The sequence below is a fragment of the Haliotis asinina genome, chromosome 1 (assembly GCF_037392515.1).
Source record: "Haliotis asinina isolate JCU_RB_2024 chromosome 1, JCU_Hal_asi_v2, whole genome shotgun sequence".
NCBI lineage: Eukaryota > Metazoa > Mollusca > Gastropoda > Lepetellida > Haliotidae > Haliotis > Haliotis asinina.
Genome location: NC_090280.1, coordinates 76,623,883 through 76,648,770, shown reverse-complemented (window position 1 = coordinate 76,648,770; position 24,888 = coordinate 76,623,883). Strand labels below are relative to the sequence as shown.

At 39.5% G+C, this 24,888-nt stretch overlaps 1 protein-coding gene across 1 annotated transcript in view; it reads right to left on the bottom strand.

Annotated features, from left to right (window-relative positions):
- Positions 1 to 17,781, bottom strand: part of LOC137282822 (uncharacterized) — a 40,472-nt gene extending 22,691 nt beyond the window's left edge. Inside the window, exon 1 of the mRNA XM_067814578.1 lies at positions 17,623 to 17,781. The gene's annotated coding sequence lies outside the window, so the exon portion shown is untranslated. The remainder of the gene's footprint in view (positions 1 to 17,622) is intronic.
- Between the last annotated feature and the right edge of the window lie 7,107 nt (positions 17,782 to 24,888).

Sequence of the window (24,888 nt, the reverse complement as noted above, 5' to 3'; positions counted from 1 at the left end):
GATCTGATGATATAGTGGACAGGTGAGGATAATGTGTCACTGAAATAGGCCCCAAGTCCCTGACTGTTGACTGGTTTCCAAGGTTACTGACATTAGAATTGCATTACCACGGGCAATTAACTTTAATAATAATTTTCTACACAGTAAATTACATTTAGGACAAACACACATATAATGAAATGACATCAAACAAACTGTTAGGAAAGCCTGCCAAGTGGTTGTATGTCAAAATGTGTATATATTGAACTGTGATCAATACAAACTAAAAAAGTGCTCACTCAGTTGTGAAGGTTATTTATTCTGTCAGGTCTACATGGTAAAAGTTAGACTTAATTGTGAAGGTTTTTTATTCTGTCAGGTGTACATGGTTACATCAGACTTAATTGCGACGGTTTTTGATTCCATCAGGTCCACATGGTAAAGTAAGATTTAATTGTAAAGGTTATTTATTCTGGCAAGTCTACAGTCAGATTTAAGTGTAAAGCTGATCTATTCTGTCAGTTGTACATAGTTAAGTCAGACTTAATCGTAAAGCTTATTCATTCTGTCAGGTCTACATGGTAAAGTCAGACTTAATTGTGAAGGTTTTTAATTCTGTCACATCTGCATGGTAAAGTCAGACTGAAGCTAATTTATTCTGTCAGGTGTACATGGTAAAGTCAGACTTAATCATAAAGGTTATTTATTCAGGAAAGTCCACATGGTAAAGTCAGACTTAATTGTGAAGGTTATTCATTCTGACATGTCTGCATGGTAGAGTCAGACGTAATCATAAAGGTTATTTATTCTGTCAGGTGTACATGGTAAAGTCAGACTTAGTCATAAAGGTTATTTATTCTGTCAGGTGTACATGGTAAAGTCAGACTTAATCATAAAGGTTATTTATTCAGGAAAGTCCACATGGTAAAGTCAGACTTAATTGTGAAGGTTATTCATTCTGACATGTCTGCATGGTAACGTAAGATTTAATCATATAGGTTATTTATTCTGTCAGGTGTACATGGTAAAGTCAGACTTAATCATAAAGGTTATTTATTCAGGAAAGTCCACATGGTAAAGTCAGACTTAATTGTGAAGGTTATTCATTCTGACATGTCTGCATGGTAGAGTCAGACGTAATCATAAAGGTTATTTATTCTGTCAGGTGTACATGGTAAAGTCAGACTTAATCGTAAAGGTTATTTATTCTGTCAGGTGTACATGGTAAAGTCAGACTTAATCGTGAAGGTTATTTATTCTGACAGGTGTACATGGTAAAGTAAGACTTAATCATAAAGGTTATTCATTCTGTCAGGTCTACATGGCAAAGTCAGACTTAATCATAAAGGTTTTTATTTGTCACAGTGACTTTGACAAGGGTAAAAACTCAAAAAAAAAGATTAAATTTAAGGCATCAGACTTAATTGTAAAGCTTATTCATTCTGTCAGGTCTACATGCTAAATTCAGACTTAATTATGAAGGTTTTTAATTCTGTCACGTCTGCATGGTAAAGTCAGACTGAAGTGTAAAGCTAATTTATTCTGTCAGGTCTACATGGCAAAGTCAGACTTAATCATAAAGGTTTTTTTCAGTCACAGTGACTTTGACAAGGGTAATAACTCAAAAAAAAAGGATTAAATTTAAGGCATCAGATGACACACGAATTATAATCATCTACCTGAATAGTTTTTGAGAAAATTTGTCCCACTTTCACCCAGTATACTAAGCTGCAAAACATGACTGATTAAGTATCAGTGAGTGAGTGAATTTAGTTTTATGCTTCCTTTGACATAAATCCAATGAGATCGTGGTTGGGGACACCAGAAATGGCCTTCACATACTGTACCCAAGTGTGAGCCAGGAACAGATGCAGGGTCAGAACTTGCACCCTGCGTGTCAATGCCTGACGACAGAAGATCCAGGAGCTCCTGCCATTGATGAAGCGTTTCAAGCTGGGCCAATGCAAGGGGAACCGACCACTGTATCCATCAGGACAAACAGTTTGTTGACCTCTGTGTCGGACACCGCTCCAATGAATTGAGGACGGTGAGTAGGGACCAGTTCCAATATTTCCAGATTGACCAACCAGCCTGACTGGGGAAGTAGCTGCATTGTAACCTCCATCTGACAAAGAAGGAGGGCATGTGACAAAGAAGGAGGGCATGAGACAAAGAAGGAGGGCATGTGACAAAGACGGAGGGCATGAGCCTGAAAGCAGCCGTCAATTTAAGCTTTGAAAACTATCCAATCGTGATGGAGGAAACTGGTGATAAACTCTGTTAACTGTGCAAACAGCCACTGATAGTGGCTGCCCTCAAAGACAAACAGAAGGAACCTGTGATGGGCCGGGAAGATCAGGATGTGAAGATAGGCATCCTGCAGGGCAAGGCGGACCATGTAATCTCCTGATTTGACAATAGTCTTGAGGAGAGCCACCAACACCATCTCAAAATGGAGTGTACGCTGCAGAAACATTCAGTTGAAAACCTCCATGTTGAAAATAAGTCTGAACTTGTCCGTATCCTTCTTGGGAACCAGCAAGATTGGACAGTAGAATCCTGGGTCGACCAGAGCCGGGCCAAGGGATTTGATCGCAAGTTTCTGGAGTAAGGCATCTATCATGGATCGTAAAACAGTTGAATGCTGAGCGGGATACGTTCTGATCCAGAAACAAAGTTAGAGAAGGACCAGAAGCTCAAACCCCTTGGGCATAGTGGTGAGAACGTAAAGGTCTTCCAAGATTGTCCAATTCAGGGAATAAGTCTTCCGCCTACTGGGGAAGTCTTGATAAGCATGACTGTGGGTGGAAGGACCTCTGATGTGGAGGAGGATTGGTCAGAAGTGGAAGTAGGTCATGAAGCTGTGAATGACCATCACTGGCAGCCAGCACCTCCTCTCCACAAACCATTACTCAAAAGGAAGTGGCAGATTCCAAACGAAGGTCTGTGTTGGATGGTACATAATGGACTGGCTGTCGTTGGCGCGAAGAGTCCTCTACCTGCAAACGTTGGAATTTTAAAAACTCAACTGAAACCTGTAAATAGCCCAAGTGAAGAGTGATCTGCAGACCACAGTTGGAGGAAAAGAACAGTATGGAATCTATCCTCCCAAGAGGATAAACGAAGAGGTCCCCTGAATCGCATCACTGTGATACAGGAGAAAAAAAGCACCAAGTTATCTAAGATGGTCTGAAACTGTTGATGTAACAGCATCATCACCACCCAAATGTATGCCAGTTGATAGGAAGTCGCAAGCACAACAGCCACAGCCACCGCCTCAGTCGACATCAAAATCATGTTGAGGAGAGCCATAATCTTCCTAATGGCACCATCCAGATGCACGGGCTCACAATCATTGACCAGAAAAGGTGAGTAGGCACTCTGTTTGTACCCCAAAAACATAATAGGGGAGGGGAAACAATCAGCGTCGAAAAAACATGAACATGAGAAGACGCTAAGACGACGAGAGAAGCTGTGAACCCATCTTCCTTAAGTTGTTAAAAGACACATCAAGAGACCCTGTTAGTTGAGTGACGCAAGGACAAAGCGGAAAAGTGATAGGACCAAAATCACCTGACTTCATATCAAAACTGAAGGCGAACTACTAAGTTGTAGTCATAGACTATCGGCAATCCATACCAACAACTGAGGTGTTTCAACAGCATCTATAGTAACATCCAAAGTCACAGAACCATCTGACAAGGGGAATGATGTAGCTGAATGATGAACTGCCTCAAAGTGTTGAACTGGAGTGGTCGCAGGATCAGATGACTGAACAGTGGAAGAAGATGCTAGAGTCTGATGATGTAAATCCTAGGCTACAGCTTGCACACTGGCATGAAAGTCAATAGATTGAGATGCCAAACCTTTAGATGCCAAATTCCAAGAAACAGGTAGAAAAGGTCTTGCCACAGGCCCCGAGGTAGGAGGCAAAGACGAACTTTGAGCAGGCAGTCAGGGAGGACGAAGCGCACCACCGAGAGTAGTGAAGTCTCCGTCGCAAGCGCCACTCTTAGGCGGTAAGCTAAAACCAGCTGTAACAGTATCACAAGACAGAATGATATAGTAGAACCCACTGAGAATGGCGCTCCCATTGCTGAAGACACCAAATAAGAAGGAAGTGACACTATGAAAACATATGGTGTACTAAGCGTCGCATAGGAAGCAAGCAGGGCACCACGAACAAGCGTTGCATAGGAGACAAGTGCAGAACGTGCGGCAAGTGACACATTGACAGCAAATGCTGAACTGAATGTACTAAGCGCTGAATGAGAAACACTGGACGCAAGCGCCAAACTCAACCAACTGTAAGTGCTGAACCGAATGCACTGTGAACAAGTGCTGTACCAGGAAGACTGTGAGTAAGCACCGATCAGGGAGCAAGTGGCACTCTGAACGAAAGCGCTGAACTGGGAACTCCCAATGCAGTCTGTCCCTCCGGAGACGCACTGGAATAAAGCGGTTTCAGGAACCAAAGGGTACAGGGTAATGAATAGATGTGGAAAAAGCCACACTGGAAACCATCGGCAAACTTGCAGGCATCACATGAGTATGAGAAAGCGCTGAGCCGAAACGTCCCGCTGGACCCGTCCACTTTCACTCTAGACACAAGCATTGCATGAGTAGTAGATCCACCGAAGCGGAAAGTGCTGAACTGAAAGTAAGCGTTGCTTGGGATGTTATGTCAGGTATCACACCAAGCGCCACATTAGAAACTACCACCAAAGGAACGTAGAAGTGTTGGGGTACATTCACCACAGACAACACAGCACTACAGCCCTAGGTGGTGAAGCATCTTCCTAAGTGATAGTGCTAGATGCATGAGGGCATAAAAGTCAATGAAGGTTTTCACTGAGGAAGGAATCAAATGCCTCATCTAGGACTGCAAATGTCACATGTTCCGTCTTTGGATGTTTTGACGATGACACACACCCCCACCATTGTATGACTATCAGACATGCATCTACAAACAGTTCGATGATATTCAGAAAAAGCATCATCATCGAGATCAGCACAAAAACTGCAACAATGAGACCAATCACAACGACTTAGTCAATCCACATATAACGCATATAGATCTGAATTTCTGTAACAACTATCACAATGCATGCGCGTCTTAGAAACATTTCAATTCAACTCATGTTGACAAAACATTCGCCTGAGAAAAGCACACGTCCACATGATGTAGCAACAACAAAAAAATGACAGGCACAGGATATCACGTGATCATCTGAGCGATCTGCACACTTATGGTGATGATTGACAGGTGCCTATATTTGCAAGCTATCATTTTAAGCTGGACTTTTTGTATCTGGATTTCAGCTTGAACCTGTAAAACCTGTAAATCCTACAACACTATTGTTAAACTGCAAACTTTATAGTCATTTATACTCAAAACTTTATATCATTACACTGTGACACCAAGAAAACGCAACAAAAATAAAACACAGGGGAGAATAGCAGAATCATGCTATTGATCAGAAAAACGATGTGGTAATGTGCAGTATTGTGCCAACTTTAGACTAGAATTACTTTCTTCAGGTTTGAGTAGCGAGTGAGAGAGGATTATACAAACTTTGACGCTTTCAGTAATACTTGACTCATTTCTATGACATTAACAAATATTTGCAATATAATTACAATGGTTAAAAGCAGTCCCTTAAGTCATCCCTTTAGTGGACTCACAAAACAAAAAATCATTTTCTGTTACTGAAAGGCAGAGGTCAAAATATGACGACTACAATAATTTATTATCTGACTTATTGTGAAATGTCAATCACTGATAATAATTTAATAAGTAATGTATTCTTCTTGTTGACCTACTTTAACTACAAACAGTACATCTGTGCTGCTGATGAAAGCTCCAGAGACCAGTGAAAATACAAGAAAGTGATGATATACACCTGAAAATAAGCACAGAATTATACAACAAATACCTTTAACTGTAAAGCACAAGTTCTTCCCAACTCTCTCTACAGTGTGACCTAAATTAATGCAGACAGATAGAACACCCTTGTTTGACCCCTGTAAACAATCTATTGCAATCCAGCTGCTGCCCAGTATACAGGTCACAAATTTGATATCTGTCAACTGAAAAATAATTGCCTGCTACCTGCCATTTAAAGAATACACTAAAACCTGACATTTTAATTTCCAAATTAGTTTTGTTTTTGTATGCAGAAAATAACATTTTTACCCATGACCTGAAAACCTGTGTGGTGTCTTGTTGCGTTATCATATCATAGTTTTTTGTCTTTATAGATTTCAAGGCCGGGATGTTCTTCAAAAGTTTACTAAATATATCAGCAGTGCTGAGGTTATACACAAGTCTCTAAAATAAAAATATTTTACAAAAAAAAAATGGGAAATTTTGCTATTTTGTTATTTATCTTAAAGTACTTATTTCCCAAATTCCATGTATTTTATCACTGTATTTTTTAACTCTGTACTGAGAGGAAAAATGTTACACAAAGTATTACAGCCTTCCTCGACTTTGGTTCTTTTATTAGTGAAGTTTCAAGTCATCAGTGAGAAGTATAATTCTTATTGCAGACTTGGAGGTGAATATCAGCTGCTAATCACGTCAAAATAAATCTATATCTTAATTAATATATACTCTTTAAAAAAAAGTAAGGGAACATCATCTTCAATTTTTTATTGTAAAACTTGGGAGATATGTCAGAGTCAGTTATTGCTGAAATGATAATAATGACTGTTTTGAGAGTGCATACAGTAAACGCTCTTGAAAGATGACTAGTGTATGATGTGAAATTTGCACTTTTTATGATTTTCATTTCAAACAAAAGAAAATACTGGCTAGAAACACTAAAATCACTGTGTGATGCAAAATAACTGCCAAAATTTATGGTCTTCAGTGATTTATCAACCTTCAAGAAAAGTGTCAAAAGCAAGAATGACTCTCCATGCACATGTATGGGGCTACTGCATTGTGCATGTACATCCCTTGCGTTGTGTTTAGGGGTGGCTATAAAGAGAAATGGTGGTGCATTCCTAAGATGTCTGTCTTAAGTTATTCCTATCAATGTATACTTCCTATCAACATTGAAAGTTAAGTTCCCCAGTCTTTTTTAAGAGCATATAAAGGAAAGGACACCTGAGGTTCTCTTCATTGCCATGATAGTATATTAGTTTCAGGGCCTGTTTGTTTGCATGGATCTTATTTAATACTGCAATCAACAATATTCAGTTATATGGCTGTAGTCTGTAAATAATGAGCCTGGACCAGACAATCCAGTGATCAACACCATGAGAATTGATCTATACAAATGGGATATGACTGCATGTGTCAACCAAGTCAGAAAGCCTGACCACTTGATTTCATAAGTTACCTAAGTGACATATAGCTGGATTATTGGTGAGTGCGGCGTAAAACTAAACTCACTCACTCACTCACTCACGATTTCATAAGTTACCTAAGTGACAAGCATGGCTACTGAAAGCCAATTCTAACCTAGACCTTCACTGGCGATCAGATGCAGGTATCACACACACAAGGTCTCCTGCACAGAATACTGTGCCTGCCTCATAACACACATTTCGATGCAGTAAGATACTGCGACATGTGGCAAATATGGGACAACATGAGAACAGATGCAACTTAGGTGCAGAAAATATCTGGGGCAGAATATATTTTGTTATAGATGTTAAATGCCAAAGATCTCAAAATCTCAAACTGTTCAAATGCCCAAAATATAGACGAGAATGCAAACATACCTATGGCAACAAATAAGGAAACACGAATAAATAAGTGTTTTCTTTATTTCAAGATTCCTGCCAACAGTGCAATGAAAAACAAGCAAAAAAATATAGAAAAGAATATAGGAAGAACTCGTACTTTCATATGTTACCTTATTTGTTTCCTTCAGTATTTACTCAATGCTCTGAAACTGACCATGCTGATATGATTCAGGGGCTTGCTTGTACATGTATTACCATGGTATCAGGTCAAATTCTTCCATACATAAAAAGTATTCGGCAATACACAAAAGTGCAGGTGCCCAACCTTAGTTATGATTCTAGCTAATTTGCTATCATAGAGGACCCGTGAAGGTCCCGGGGTAGAATAGGCCTTCAGCAACCCATGCTTGCCACAAAAGGTGACTATGCTTGTTGTAAGAGGCAACGATTGTGTGGTCAGACTCGCTGACTTGTTTGACACATGTCATCGGTTCCCAATTGAGCAAATAGATGTTCATGTTGTTGATCACTGGATTGTCTGGTCCAGACTTGATTATTTACAGACCGCCGCCATAGAGCTGGAATATTGCTGAGTGTGGCGTAAAATTAAACTCACTCACTCACTCACTCACTCACTTCTATCACAGAGCAAAACTTGCAACTGAAATAATGCGTTGCTAGAGTGTATTTCTCTCTTTAAAATAATAGTTTCAGATACTATGTTGTACTGTCCACTGTACCAGAATTCATCTTATTATATTACCGTGTTTGTTTTAACTAAATCACTGGTAGATCACTTCTAGGTCACATGTGCACAGCTGATTGCTATTTCCGGTTCTATTTCCTATGCAAGACATAGACACACAGTTACCTTAATCCCTGCATATATGTCAATGCCTAGCAAAAACAAATTAGAACCGAAAAGGTAAATGATCTTGTCCTGTTATGTTCAACTGCAAATTTGACATCTTTATTGATAAAGTCTGTCTTCTCGTTTGTTCACATGAAGTGATACCTTATTTTTTTAACCTGAAAAAACAACTGAATAAAGTGTAACCCGTATACAAGCCAACCTCCCTTCCAAAGCTTGCCTTTTTTCACCTCAAAATGTGGCTACCTGTGGTAATATACTGTAATTCAAAAGGACATAATGTAAAGTAAAATTTCGATTTTAATTTTTAGATATCCTCCATAACTTTGTTTATATAAACAGAAATCAGTCCTTTGCACTTTAATTCGAATTCTTTAATCAACAGATTATCATCATCTCTCGATTACATGACGATGAAATTACAATGTCAAGGACGCCTTGAGAGCAGACCAACTTGGAGCCTATTACAAACTGTGTCTTATAACAATTGCCACAGTACAGACAAGGTGTCTGGGTGCTGCCAGCTTAACCTCTGCCATAAAACATGTACTTATGTGTCTTAGAGAATGACCGTGAATGAGAAAAGTCTAATCATGCTAGTAGTAAGAACAGTAACAGTATAAGAGTAGAAATGACACAGTACAGACAATGTGCCTTGGTGTCGCTAGCTTAACCTCAGCCATCAAACAAGCAGTTATGAGTGTTAGAGAATGATGGTGAATGAGAAAAGCCTAATCATGCTAATACTAAGAACTGCAACAGTATAAGAGTAGGAATGACACAGTACAGACGAGGTGCCTCAGAGTCGCTAGCTTAACCTCTGGTGAAAGACCAGCAGTTATGTGTGTTAGTGAATGACTGCGAATGTGAAAAGCCTAATAGCAAATACAGGAGGAAAGCAAACATGTCCCCCATCTGAAAAGCAAACACAGCCACTTGTTGACACGCAGGTGCCCCATATTCAGTAACCGCAGGCTTAGACACATTATCATGCAAATCTCTCATTTTTTGCAAAATGGATTTATACTTGTATCCATTTCTTGCCTGAAATGATTTTATTTCTCCTTTGTAATTTTCACTGGTATTTTGTAGTTATTTATGTCAAATATTGACTTTTTTTCTATCTGTTCCTTTTAGGTCAAGCCACAGTAGTTTATCGTCAATTTGCTCACACGTGCCTTGAGGGTAGGATCACTTATTCGCTACACTGACACATGAACTAGATATTCTCTGCATATCTAAGTCAGGTAGTGTACAAGTGTAGTAAATATTATGTGGTGACTGTTCACACAAATGAGTCCTTTGCACTCATTTTTGCTTCTGGAATCATGTGAGATAATCATCAAGCACTTGCAAAAGACTTCCAGAACTACAATATCATGTGACAATAATACATCCCCATGAAAGTCACCCATATAACATCTAGACTGATAACAATGAGCAAATCATGTGTAAACTTCGAGCACATTAAATGCTTGATTGGCATTTTAGATGATGCTACCTGATGAACATGAAGAATTTTCTGGATTTCACCTTCTTTTTACAATGTATCACAGCGGTCGTCCACATGTATTGTGTCATCATGCATTTCATCATCATGCACTGTGTCATCATGTATTGTGTCATCATGCATTGTATCATCATAGCATTGTGACATCACAAGTATTGTGACTTGATGGGATCAGTAACAATTACTGTTTGTTAGTTTTACCTAATGATGGTGTACAGTGTCCTCTCGCAAATTGTAACTAATTATTTTAAAGCCTAAAGACATACCTTTGAAGATCCAGATCCAACTGATCTTCAATAACACATGCTTGTCGTAAGAGGTGACTAACAGGATCAGGTGGTCAGACTCGCTGACTTGGTTGACACATGTCATCGTTTCCCAATTGTGCAGATCGATTCTTGTGATGTTGATCACTGGGTTGTCTGGTCCAGGTCGACATAATTATTTACAGACCACTGCCACATAGCTGGAATATTGCTGAGTGCGGGGTAAAACTCAACTCACTCACTTGTTGACATATGCAGACAAAGACACCTGATAAAGAGTCATTTTTTAAAAAAGTGGTTTACTCATTATGTTCATTGGTTTAAAAAAATCAAATACCCAAGATCCATTGAGTAACAGAGGTAACATATCAAGACCTAATGTGATATATACTCTACATACTCAGAGGTTCCAAAGAATAGTGGAACTCTGAACATTCTTTGACATGACCACTGCCAGACAGCTGGAATATTGTTGAGAGCAATGTAAAACTAAACTCACTCACTCACTGATGTCAGCTGAAAATTAATGAGTTCACAATTGTGTGAAATAAAATAAACAAATAATTATGTAAAATATGATACATAAATAAACAATTCTGTGAAATAAAATGACTGTACACATTATCTGATTATTGCAAGGAATGATACTAATATTTAAATTTATATATTATTGTGTGAAATAATCGCTACATTATCTGATTATTATGTGAAATAATATGAATATTTACTTCACTGTTTGCAATAAAATGAATACCCATTTTTGTGTACAGTTAGTATATACAGTATCTGATTATCACATGAAATATAATAATTATATGCATTATTATGAGATATAAACATGATAAAATGAACATGTACAGTGTGAAAGAAAGTTAATATATGCATATATGTGTGAATAATGATGAATATTTTAATTTAGAACATAACCGTTCAAAATAACATGATTACATAAAAAAATAAAATGAATGAATATTGTGGTAAATAAAATGAATGCATAAACTATAGTGTTAAATAACATGAGTAAATGTATGAACTTTTACTCCACTTTCAGCAATATTTCATCAGCATCACAACAGTAGACACATGAAATGGGCTTCAAACATAAAGTGTACCACATGGGGCAATTGAACCCAGGTCTTTGGTGTGACAAGTGAATGCTTTAAACACTAGGCTACTCTACTTCTCAGTGAATATGATGAATACAAAAATTACTGACATAAATAAAATGAATGGTGTGACATAAAAAATCATTTTCTCTGATATTGTAGAACTCCCTTGACATGCTAAATCACTTGCAGGTTGACACGGTAGGAACCTTAGTTCTTCTTGGCGCTATTTTTGGTCGATTTCAAGATGTGATAATTCTGGTGCAGTTGTGTCTACTAAACGGTGTTACGATTTATTCGCACATTCAGTGAATCAAACCTTATCCCTTCAAGAACTGAATTACCAATATCTTAACTCAAGAACGGGAATCTAGCTTGCAATGTAGTAGTAGGTATGACTCTCATTCTTCAGTTAAATTGAATTCACAACCAGAATGGTATTCAACATACAGTGACTGTTCCCCACATTGTCATGACTTGACAAAACTCCATATTGGCATGGCCAGATAACATGTTGAACTTGGGCAATAATATTATGTAATAAGAACACTGTGACTGTGTAAAGTGTGTAATTTAGAAAATTTGATTGGAGATGAATTTCATTTTGTTATGTGTCAAGCTTATGAAAGCTTAAGATCTAAATACCTACTATTTGCCTGTACATCCCATAATTTGCAGACTAGTTTCATCAACTAAATGGCAGCTAATGATACCAAAGTTATTATTCAGCTGCAATGTTATGTTCATCGTGCATGACATTAGCCATTTGCTATGACCAGAAATTGTGGAATTGAAAAATCATGAATTGTATAAAATTTGTGTCCTAATTAAAATTTGGATGTTATTTATCAAAGCTGATTACACTGAAAGGACTATTTCTGTGGCAGGAGAATTGCATATTGTGACTGCACATGCTCACTGACACTGTCATCATAGGTAAAATATATACATCCAAAAGGTATATTGATACTTTTTCATTATATATAAGAAAAAATAAATCTACTGCTCACTTGTTATGGTCTTTGAGTGTAGGACAATTCCCCACATGACATTTCCCCACACCTACTTTGTACCCAGTAGGACAGTTTCCCACACCCATCACAAAAAATGAACAAAAACAAGCTGAGATTGTATATACAATGTATTAATAATAAATAAATTAATTAATTAAAGAATTTTTATACATATAATTATGTGAGTCCATTTTTAATTATTTTACTCACTTGAACTTGGAATTCACTTGGAAATGCAAATCTCTTTCACCAGTGACAATAATAGCGGCTCTAATGTCAATGGTTACAGAACCTTTACAGTCAAAGGGCATTCAGCCTGAACACTCCCATCTGATAAGAGTTTTCTAGTGCAGCATTCATTATACATACACCCCTTGAAATAGAGCTTCGGACCTCAATGGTTATTCAGAATAAATTCCATTTCAGAATTTGTGATCTGACAATACTTTACCCGAATATTTAGACATCACTGTACATCTAATTTTATCTTGGAGAAAGTTAATCCTGTAGAAGGTAATACAGTAGGGGTTTTGGGCCAGGAAGAGTAAAATGTATTTTTAAGATGTGCCAGGAACGCTAAAATGTATTTTTAAGATGTGCCAAGAACACTAAAATGTATTTTTCAGACGTGCCAGGAATGCTAAAATGTATTTTTAAGATGTGCCAGGAACACTAAAATGTATTTTTCAGATGTGCCAGGAACACTAAAATGTATTTTTAAGACGTGCCAGGAACTCTAAAATGTATTTTTAAGATGTGCCAGGAACGCTAAAATATTTTTCAGATGTGCCAGGAACGCTAAAATGTATATTTCGCTAATTTGGGGAGTACTGCCAAAGCTAAAGATACAGTGTCAAGAAGCACAAGCCATGTTCAAAATAGATACAATTCTTTTTCAAAACATTGTTATTGTAGAGTGTTTATCTTCTTTGCTTGGTTAGAAATTCATTTAAGTGTTTATATTTCACATGTGTTTAAATAGAAAAAACATTAGAAAAATAGTCACTATGCATAATCTATGAGCAGAGAGAATATCTTTTCATAACACTGTTTTAATCTTCGCTTGTTTATAACTTTACATAAGAACTTCATATAAGTGGTCTGGAGAGCTGCCGCACTTCTGTGCCAGTTGACAAGGTGGAAGATGTTTGGGTCAAGACTGTTGATGACAGTCCTCCAGGAGACAAGACATTAAAGTTCATGGACTACGTCACCACCACCTAAAGTGAGGGGTCATGGACGCCCTCCATGTGGAACCACTTCGGCAATGGCGGACACAGGATGAATACCCTCTGGAAGGGTACCACCACAAGATCAACAAGGTGGCACTGAAGAAACACCAGCATGAAACCACTTTGCCAATGACGGGCACAGGATGAATACCATCTGGAAGGGTACCACCACAAGATCAACAAGGTGGCACCAGAGACCATATAATAGATCTATTATACGGTCTCTGGTGGCACTGAAGAAACACCCAAACATCTATGAAGGTGCCTGTCCTCTGAAGTGGGAGCAGTCACTGACAGAGGTCATGTCACAACAGTTGTTGGGCAACTGGAGTAAATCTCAAGGAAAAGGCATTACAGGAACAGTGACTCAGGACTCCAAACCCTGAAGGACAATCTTGTAAACAACATCATTGGCGATATTGTATACACACACCACTTGCTATTCTTCTCAAATTGTCTTCAACACGTAGACAGACTGACAGAAATGTGATTTACTATGGATGTGAAAATGTGTAAATAACTTTATTTATATTTTTATATGTGCCCAAATTAAAACGTGTCCACATTAATCCTGTTCTGTTTGTAATTTGTCAGAGCCGTCTAGTGAGGTGCACCATGTTCGTTCAGCCCTAACACTGCATTGGGAGTACTGTGATGGCTACGCTCGTTGAACCGAGAAGCATCATAATTTTAGCCTTCCTGACCATGAACCCACTAATGTGGCCTTTGTTATGTAATTTGTAAGAGCCCTCTAGTGAGGTGCACCATGTTCGTTCAGCCCTAACACTGCACTGGAAGTACTGTGATGGCTACTCTCGTTGAACCAAAGCATCACAATTTTAGCCTTCCTGGCCATGAACCCACTAATGTGACCTTTGTCATGTAATTTGTCAGAGCCTTCTAGTAGGGTGCACCATGTTCGTTCAGCCCTAACACTGCATTGGAAGTACTGTGATGGCTACGCTCGTTGAACCGAGAAGCCTCATAATTTTAGCCTTCCTGGCCATGAACCCACTAATGTGACCTTTGTCATGTAATTTGTAAGAGCCCTCTAGTGAGGTGCACCATGTTCGTTCAGCCCTAACACTGCATTGGAAGTACTGTGATGGCTACGCTCGTTGAACCAAAGCATCATAATTTTAGCCTTCCTGGCCATGAACCCACTAATGTGACCTTTGTCATGTAATTTGTCAGAGCCCTCTACTGAGGTGCACCATGTTCGTTCAGCCCTAACACTGCATTGGAAGTACTGTGATGGCTATGCTCGTTGAACCGAGAAGCATAATAATTTTAGCCTTCCTGACCATGAACCCACTAATGTGGCCTTTGTTATGTAATTTGTAAGAGCCCTCTAGTGAGGTGCACCATGTTCGTTCAGCCCTAACACTGCATTGGAAGTACTGTGATGGCTACGCTCATTGAACCAAAGCATCACAATTTTAGCCTTCCTGGCCATGAACCCACTAATGTGGCCTTTGTCATGTAATTTGTCAGAGCCCTCTAGTAGGGTGCACCATGTTCGTTCAGCCCTAACACTGCATTGGAAGTACTGTGATGGCTACGCTCGCTGAATCAAAGCAGCACAATTTCAGCCTTCCTGGCCATGAACCCACTAATGTGACCTTTGTCATGTAATTTGTCAGAGCCCTCTAGTAGGGTGCACCATGTTCGTTCAGCCCTAACACTGCATTGGAAGTACTGTGATGGCTACGCTCGCTGAATCAAAGCATCACAATTTCAGCCTTCCTGGCCATGAACCCACTAATGTGACCTTTGTCATGTAATTTGTCAGAGCCCTCTAGTAGGGTGCACCATGTTCGTTCAGCCCTAACACTGCATTGGAAGTACTGTGATGGCTACGCTCGTTGAACCAAAGCATCACAATTTTAGCCTTCCTGGCCATGAACCCACTAATGTGACCTTTGTCATGTAATTTGTCAGAGCCCTCTAGTGAGGTGCACCATGTTCGTTCAGCCCTAACACTGCATTGGAAGTACTGTGATGGCTACGCTCGCTGAATCAAAGCATCACAATTTCAGCCTTCCTGGCCATGAACCCACTAATGTGGCCTTTGTCAGATGGGCTGGTGCACACAGGAAATCTATAATTGCTGTAAAAACTTTCACTTCATTTTGAGTCCCATCTTGAACACCACAGGGCTGACCAACTGAATTTAGTTTAATGCTGCTTTTAGCAATATACCAACACCAGGAATGGGTTTCACATATTGCACCCATGTGGGGATTCGAACATGGGTCTTCGGTGTGATGGGTGAATGCACCAAACACTAGGCTACCACAGGAAATCATTATAAAAGCATATGAGTGAGTGAGTGAGTGAGTTTTACAGTTTTACACCACACTCAGGAATATTCCAGCAATATAGCGACAGTCTGTAAATAATCGAGTCTGGACCAGACAATCCAGTGATCAACAGCATGAGCTCCAATCTGCGCAAGTTGGAACCGATGACATGTGTCAACCAAGTCAGCGAGCCTGACCATCCGATCCCATTAGCCACCTCTTACAACAAGCACAGTCACCTGTTATGGCAACCATTGGTTGCTGGAGGCCTATTCCACCCTGAACCTTCACCATGACAACAGGTCAAATTATCAAATTCACAAGGATAATTCACAATGGCAATAGTACGATGATATATTTGGGATTACACTTTGTCAGCAAAGTAGGATTATATTTCTTTTTGAAGTTGATTTCTATCAGTGATTTGAACCCACACGCTCAGAGCTGGCACCAGTAATTGCCAAAAATAACTTATACATACTATATGACATGGTAGCAATGTCAGATTCACTGAATGTGTGAGTGAGTGAGTTTAGGTTTATGTCGCACTCAGCAATATTCCACCTATATGGTGGCGGTCTGTAAATAATCGAGTCTGAACCAGACAATCCAGTGATCAACAACATGAGCATCGATGCAATTGGGAACCGATGACATGTGTCAACCAAGTCAGCGAGCCTGACCGCGCGATCCCGTTGGCCGCCTCGTACAACAAGCATAGCTGCCTTTTATGGCAAGCATGGGTTGTTAAAGGCCTATTCTACCCCGGGACCTTCATGGGTCACCTGAATATGTATGGAACAAAACTATTATTCATGTTGGCACACAACAATTCAAAACAAGACCTGAACATCTGTATGAGTGCTGTGACGACACTTGAAAATATTGCGTTTATAACAAAGAATATTCTTTGTCAACTATCCAGGCTTAATCCGAGGGTTATGTCAAAAACAGTGTTAACCTGGGCAAAGATAAATTTGATCCACAAATTTATGAAATAACTGCACAGTTAGCAAAATTGTAACTTCCCATAAGAATTTGCATTTGTGCCATGCAAATAAATCCATTTCGGTAAGAGTTCCTCCTATATACTGGAATTATATTTAAAACATAACACAATAATTACTAGAGGATTCACAAAAATAACTAAAAGAGTAAAAAAAGAAGTAAAATAGAGGGTTGAACCACTTTGTGTTACATCTGTTGATCTACGAAGAAAGAATAGAATCTGTGGGGTAGAGAAAGAAACTCTCTCGTAGCATTCAACAACATAAAGCTGGTCGTCACTGTCAGACTGAAAGACATGAAGTTTCAAAGACTCACATGGGAGATCGTGTCGACTCTTGTTCAGTTTTTTTTTTCTATTTTAATACATCTTCTCGACTTCCATTATATAAATGAACGTATTTTCTTAAATTAAAACATACACTTTGAAATCGTTGTGTTCTTTCATGGCAATACTGGCAATAAAGTCTGATTATTTGGTGCTGGTTCGTCGACTATGATATTGTGACAAATCTTTCCAAATACCCGTGTTAAGTTACTGTTGTTGTCATCAATTTGTATGTGTTCCTAACATTTCCATGCTGTAAAGTTACCAACGCAGTCGAACAGATTCAATCAATAATTTGCAAATTTCCCTACCGTCATCCACGCGAATAATTTGCGCTCCTTCTATTGATATTTCTTGATTTTTTTTCGAAAACTGTAGACTTGAGAATACCTCTTGATCAAGTTGTTAGCACACCAAGATTTCCCGTCTGGTGTAGGTGTTCATTTTCATAGAAGTTCGCATTCTATATTACATCAGTTTGAAAGCTACACACAATCAGCTGAACGTATTTCGTCAGCTACCAGCTCAGTACATTTCCAGACCGCTTTCGACCTCTGATTAAAGCGGGGCAACTCTTGTTTTGTTGTGCTTCCCAGAAGGGCATACTTTTAGCGGTAGCACTCCCAACCTACCCCTTCGTCTTGTCTTACTTCTCTCTGTCTTTAGTGATAAAAGTGGCTGTAAAATATCCTTAACCCGATAAGATTACTCCAAACATTGCGGTTGTTCCCCTTTTTCAGCACCTACAGCACTGTGTGTTTTACACACAATTAGATGACTTAAACCTCCCGGATCCCACTTTTTTGAGGCAGCTTTTTTCAGCGCCACGAATGCCGCTTCTAATCATTTATTCCTAAGGTAGCCTCACACTATAAAATATTTGTTACAACACATGAAAAACACGAAGCCTGTTGAAAGCGGCGGTGTATAAGTAATAAAAACAAACGAACAACGTGTTTATTCTTAAATCAGAGTAAACTTGCCAAATTGAAGCCTTTCGGCGTGTTTTATACTCAGTTAGATGAGTTACAACTCTCTAATCCCTCTCGGTAAGGCTGTGATTCTTTGCACCAGGATTGCTGATTCTAATCATTTGTTCATAATGAAGCCTCAAACTATAAAATATTTGTTACAACACATGAAGTAAACCAAAAAGACTGTTCAAAGCGGTGTATATTTATTCTCTCTCTCTCTCTCTCTCTCTCTCTCTCTCACACACACACACACACACACACACACACGCACGCACGCACATACACACACATGTATGTGTTGTAGCGGTTTCTTGGTAACACAGTTCTCTCGTACCTGTTAGTCAAAACAACGGACCCACATTAATGAACTGGAAACAGTTTACCTGAGCAGAGTTGTGTCACAACTATGACAACCGTCTCTAATGCCGCAGGACTATCCCAAACTGACCACAGAACTCACAATGAGGTCACTTGGGAGCCTTGGTGCTCCGGTGATATGGTAGCCTCTGGACACAGGAATGCTCAATCCTTTGCAAGTTTCTCTGTACAAATATGACCCCGCGTACGTCATTCAGTAACAATCTGGGAACATCCGGGTTACATTTGGTCTTCAGAGACCCATGTATAGTCTGCAGTTTGGATCAAGGTTCATCATGGAAATGAATATATTCTCTAGACATAACTCTGAAATAATGAATTGAACATATCTCAGTAAATAATGGCCTTCCTGTCAATAGACATGAAATCAACTCAGCTAGACCATTATTATCATGGCTATCAACCCAGTGTCATTTGCAGGTCAGCTCCCTCTAATCCGTTAGATAAGGGCCGGCTGGCCACTGAAGCCTGACATTATGGATGATTACTGCAGGCTAACCAGACATCTGTCACAAATCAGGGTGAGAATCCGTCCCTTGGGGATAAAAAGAGAATGCTTTGTGTTAGACGGGGCTTTGTGACTGACCATCCCCTCCCAATGCCGCCTTGCCGTTGTTACAATCAGAGAGCATTCGTATACGGTCCCTGTTATAGTACTATGTAGTTACAAATATCGAATCACGAATAAAGTTTTGTGGGCCCATTGATGGACTTCTTTGCTGGAAGAGAGACCAACCCAGCCATTACAGCCCGGAATACATATTTGTCGTAAGAGGCGACTAACGGAATCGAGAGATCAGACTCGCTGACTTGACTGATACATGTCATCGTATCCAAATTGCGTAGAGCGGTACCGGCTGTTGATCATTGGGTTGTCAGCTAAAATGGACAACGAAATGCTCGTCTTCCGCCATGTTTGCCTGATGACAACGCCATGTCACGTCGAGTCCTATCGGTTATATGGGATATCGTGAGACGGAACTAACTCGGTCAGCACAATGTTTCATTGCTACTAATAGTTGAAGTCAGCTAACATTAGTTGTTGAAACAAAATTGTAGCTTGTATAACAGAAAACACTTCAGCTCACAATTACACCAACACCGAACTTTGTTTGAACTTATCAGCTCGATCACAGCGCAAAATGTTTCCCGTCACGCGATTAAACTGTAGCAAATTGAATGATGTTTTAAAAAGGTCTATATTAAATTCTCCTTCTTGCTAAGAATGCTTAGGATAGCATCACGGTGATGGAATAATACAATGTTACCAGTGTGTGTAACAAACAACCTGTTCCTGTGGTGGTATTACAGTGGAAGCTGTGAAAACCGGCATCTGTCCAATCCGGCAGGTTGTCAACACTGGCATGTATTCTCAGTCCCATCCTTGGCTTGTACATGTATCATCAACACCAAAATCCGGATGCTGAAGTGCAGGTAATTGGCTGGAAGAGCCCGTCAGCCATCTCTATTTGGCACTTTACTGGGCAAAACCATAAAAGCAAGCACCTAGTGCTTTAATCATAATTATTAAGGGCAAAACTATATTAGCAAGTGCTTTGGCTATAATAATTCGAGGGAAAATTGTACTCTGTTACACTACAAATGGGTGAAATGAAACTGCGTTTCTTGGTGGCTGGGGACCAGTTCTAATCTGTAAAAACTGCTTCAGTGAGACGTGGGTCCGGGTAAGATTTGTTCCCAAACAACCAGAAGATTGTTAAAAGGCGAATGGCGTGGTCAGATGCGTACGTTCTGGATAGATCGATGCTCATGCTGTCAATCACTCTTTTGTCTGGTTCAGACTCGATGTCTTTATATATCGCCGTGTTAAAGCAGAAACATTTCTGAGCTCAGCATTAAATAAACAATGATATGTCCATACGATTTAACAATTTAACAACGTTTCTACACATTGAGATTGCACCACATACTCACCGTTCGAAATACCATGCATCATAACATCCTATTTTTGGGTTTAAACCTTTAATCTTAATGCCAGCACGATCACTGCACATGCGCCAAGACACAGATCCTGTTGTCCGCAATGAAGTACTCGAATCCTACACTGATTGGAAACCGCTGTCAGGGTCGTTCTCAATTGTTTCGCTGTAATGAAAGAAAAATAATAATTCAAGGATTCGAGTATTTCACCTGTCACTTCGAACCATCGAAAACGCCATCGGCACGTTTCGTAATCAATTGACGCACAGGTAAAAACAACATAATTATTGAATGTCACGAGAAGAATACACCTGCGAAATGTCAAATAAATGATTTATGAGACACCCGTTGATTAGTTCATGACGAATAGTATTTATATATTTTTTTTCTATTGACGGTGTGTAATATATTCAGGATGCTTGGTGTATGTGTCTAAAAACAGCGAGTGAATTAAATTTTCCTTTGTCAAGTATTGTATTCCAGCCCAAGACAACGCCAATAAAAGTATTTATGTAGTACCCAGATGGGAATCGAACAGGCATCTACGGTGAATACAATTACCTTTTGGCTACTGCAGACCACATGCCACTGTCATCTGTATAGGGACTCGGCCTCTTTACGGAAAACAACTTTTTACGATTATTTGCAGAAAATTGCCGAGCGTTAAAACACACGCAAAACAAACCGTTTTTACTCACTCAGTAACAGTAACTGCAACTGCAACAGCAGCAGCAGCAGCAACAACAACAACAACAACAACAGCAACAGCAACAAAAGCACGTTGGGTGGATGAGGATGTCATGCTGCGCTTTGCTTCAGCCCGACTGCGAATGTATGTTGAAGCGAACGTAAAAGCCTTTCAGAGAATGCATTTTTATGGGTTCATCATCACCTGTGCATTTTGTTTGGATATAGTGACATGTATTTGGCGCTCACATATTTTTTTCATGCCTTTCTTTTCTATTTTCTACTTTTTTATTCTAAGCAGGATCTTCACGGGCCCCAGCTGTGTACAAAATGTTTGTTTTGATTCTCGCAGTACGGCCACGAGAGGCAGGCGAACAGTTTATTGAGATCCGACAGAGGCTGTGAGTTAAAATGCACGAAGTCAGTGGTTGGTTCATCCTCAATATACGTTCCGATAACTCTCCACGAGGATGTGACTGGCTGGGCGGTGATCGTACCTCCTTGTCTCAGTTTGCCTTCTGCCGGTCTGTCCGCGCCCTTCCTGCTGTCTGCCGGCTCCACGTCTGAGATGAATTGCTAGTTATTGACAGGTTTTAAGCTTCAGTATCAGTACAACTTGTTCCAGTCACAATATGCCTGACGTGACTTTGAACTTGAACTCATTCACTCACCCACATTGTGCATATGTGTGGGACTGTCATGTTCCTGGATGTATGCATGTCGTGCATGCGTCTGTCATGTTTCAGAATGCATGCATGCCGTGCACGGTTGTGTCATGTCACGGTTTGCTTATATGTCTATCACGTGTGATGTCCCAACATGCACATACGTAGGTTCAAAACTACAGTGCGACTCGATTATGGACTGTGTTCTGTAAGCACCATGTAAGCATGGGGTTCTCACCCTTCATCGTCATGTTCAACCCATCACAGATTCGAGATCATGGCTCGCACGTACCAGATCCACTCAGCGCCCCACTGGAACTAACATGTACTCACCCCAGTAATCATTCCTCTCAAATACGAAAGGAGTGTAAGGTCGTTTAATGGTTAAAGTGGTAGAATTCCCAAATTCGAACCGAGAGAATGTCAAAACAAACAATTTTTTGTAAGAACGCTACTCCCAAATGCTATCTGACGTTTCAGTTAAAGGTGGCCACGTTTTTGTTCGATTCGCCGGTGTTCAAATGGATTCAGGGCTCATTCGAAGAGCATTTGGGACGTTTTGCCTGTAGAAAGAGTGTATTTGAAGTAAAGTCCAATTGTATTCCAACTTTAATCGAAACATTGAGATACATTTGAAGAATATTCCACCTGAATCCAGCAGCAATCGTGATACATTTCGACTCATTCGAGGCGCATTCGAAACATTCTGACATGATTCGAAGTGGCTCGTCTTTTCTTTTCTCCCTCAAATATGTTCAGAATACTAAGAATGCAGTTGGAATGCAGTACGAATACTATAGTGCAGTAAGAATACTTAGAATGCTGTTTGAATGCCGTTAGATAATTTTCCCTTTCGAATGTACCCCGAAAGTTTTGAACATGTTCAAACCATTCAGGCTTCTTAGAAGAACTGACCCGAATATTTCGAATGCATTTGGAATCAAGTAATAACTTTTAAGAATTCAGAATTCAATTCAGTTTCCAGGAATCTCCGGAAATTTTCATTCCGACAGCACTCCAGCATTCCACCTCAAGTGTGAAGGGGAGCTATAAGGCAGTCGCTTGTCATACCGACAACCCTGTCTCTATTCCCCACATAGGTTCAATGTATGAAGCACATTTCTGGTGTCCTATGCTGGGGTATTTCGCACTCACTTAGGTACATGTTTAAAGGTTAAAGCATGCAGGGATATCTAACTTCTAAATGAAGGAAAAATCAATATTTGAGTATGAAGAATCGCGAAAATTATGTGCCACATCACTACACCTTTGCTGCTGTGTTCAGTGACTGATATTACTAATCTTACAGTTCTGCATTTCTAATGTTTAGTTGGGGAAAACGTGATGCGCTTAATCAAGGTTCCTATTTCAGAGTCATTAGCGATAACTTTTCGTGGCACTGGAAAGCTTATTGCACCGACACGACAATCCTTCCAGTAACACCTGATGTGATATCCGGCTGACGGTTTCTTTGTTAAAGTCTCAATCAGCTGTATACAGCTATATGATGATGGCCTGTACATAATCATATGTAGACTTGATAATCCACTGATAGATATTGTGAGCACCGATCTAATGAGTTGTAAAGGCTGCTAGGTATCTGCTCGATCTGATGATTGTGAGTTGCAGAGACTGGTAGGGTGGGCTGGAAGTTGAACGACAGATTCGATATATAAACTTTGACAAAATTCTCAGGGACAAGGGAATGTTAAATTGCTGTCACCAAGTTAACCCCCAAAAGCAAACGTAAAAGTACTTAATTTTGTAAAATAAAGATCATGTATTGAATAGGAACCAAAACATAAGAACCTAAAACTGTAATGTTTTCCTGTTTAGAGTGAATGTTACGACCTGGAGAGAGGTGCAGACCAGGTGGAAAGGCTGTCAGGATAATTTATTTTACTTGAACATTTCATTCAATCAATATACTCAGTTATTATATCACAATAATTTTCAATATGATAATTTGCATAATAAAGGAATGGTCCATTTCAGTGTTCACGAATAGCCCTGAGAAATCAGGCAGGTTAGCCAATGGTCAGATAGAAGTCAGCAACCTGATGACCTCATTGTCTGACAATATATTTCACAATGGCATTGTCTGAGATTTTTATTTGTGTCACGTGACACTTGTCTGCTTTTCATAAATCTTATGGGTTTTTTTATTATAAGGTTAATGATTTAAAAAAGTTATAAGAAACGCTAACTCTAAAAAGTGTGTTTACTATATTCTGGGGGTCCTGTGAGTTTTCGGTGGGTCAGACAGACATCTGAAACTAACATTTTCTATTCTACTCCCTAGGAATTTTAGCATTAAACTTTTTGTATACCCCGGCATGTAATGCGGGGGGATATAGTCGCCGTCACGTCCGTAGTCTGTCCTTCCGTAATCATTTTGTTTCTGAAGCATAACTCAAACAACGTTCAACATCTTTAGACCAAAACTGGTACATATATCAAACGGGACCTAAAGTGGCGCCTTTTGCTATTTACAGATTTTTCCAACAAAACTTGAAGGATATTTCAAATAGAACCTAAACTGGTGCCTTTTGCTATTTGAAGAATTTGGGCATTTTTATTTTTGTTGGTTTCCAAGGGAGGCGTGACCTTCATTTCTTGAGTATGACTCGAAAACTGTAATATCTTTCAGCAAAACAGAACATTAAGTGGAACCTTTTTGCTTTTTTTTCAGATACTTGTCAATTTTATTTTTCTTGGTTTCCATGGAGATGTTTCAGACTTATTCTAAAAACTTTCGTGGGTTTCGTTTTCGGAGCATAGCCCACAACTTCTTATGCTTCAGTAAAACTTGGCAGATATATGAAGCAGGTCCCAAAGTGGTGCCTTTTGCTATTTCCAGATTTTTGTCATTTGTATTTTCTTGGTGTCCATGGAAACGATTTGAACTTTTCAAAGGGAGGAGTGAGCTTCT